Genomic DNA, 605 nt, shown 5'->3' on the forward strand with positions numbered 1-605 from the left:
CTCCAGCAACCCTCAGTTTGTTTCCTGAGGTTAAAAATTCCTCATATCAGCGAGGTCATGTAATACATGTCTTTCTCTGATTGACTTATTTCACTCAGCATAACGCCCTCCAGTTCCATCCATGTCGTTGCAAATGGCGAGATCTCATTCCTTTTGATGTCTGCATAATATTCCATTGTGTATATATAGCACTTCTTCTTTATCCATTCGTCTGTCGATGGACATCTTGGCTCTTTCCAGTGTTTGGCTATGGTGGACATTGCTGCTATAAACATCGGGGTGCATATATCCCTTCGGATCCCTACATTTGTATCTTTGGGGTAAATACCCAGTAGTGCAATTGCTGGATCCTAGGGTAGCTCTATTTTCAACTCTTTGAGGAACCTCCATACTGTTTTCCAGAGTGCTTGCACCAGCTTGCATTCCCACCAACAGTGTAGGAGGGTTCCCCTTTCTCCACATCCCCGCCAACATCTGTCATTTCCTGACTTGTTAATTCTAGCCATTCTGACTGGTGTGAGGTGGTATCTCATTGAGGTTTTGATTTGGATTTCCCTGATGCTGAGCGATGTGGAGCACGTTTTCATGTGTCTGTTGGCCATTTG

Source organism: Callorhinus ursinus, unplaced genomic scaffold (assembly GCF_003265705.2).
Source record: "Callorhinus ursinus isolate GAN/ISIS: 27379988/994484 unplaced genomic scaffold, GSC_fseal_2.0 scaffold56, whole genome shotgun sequence".
In the NCBI taxonomy this organism is placed as follows: domain Eukaryota; kingdom Metazoa; phylum Chordata; class Mammalia; order Carnivora; family Otariidae; genus Callorhinus; species Callorhinus ursinus.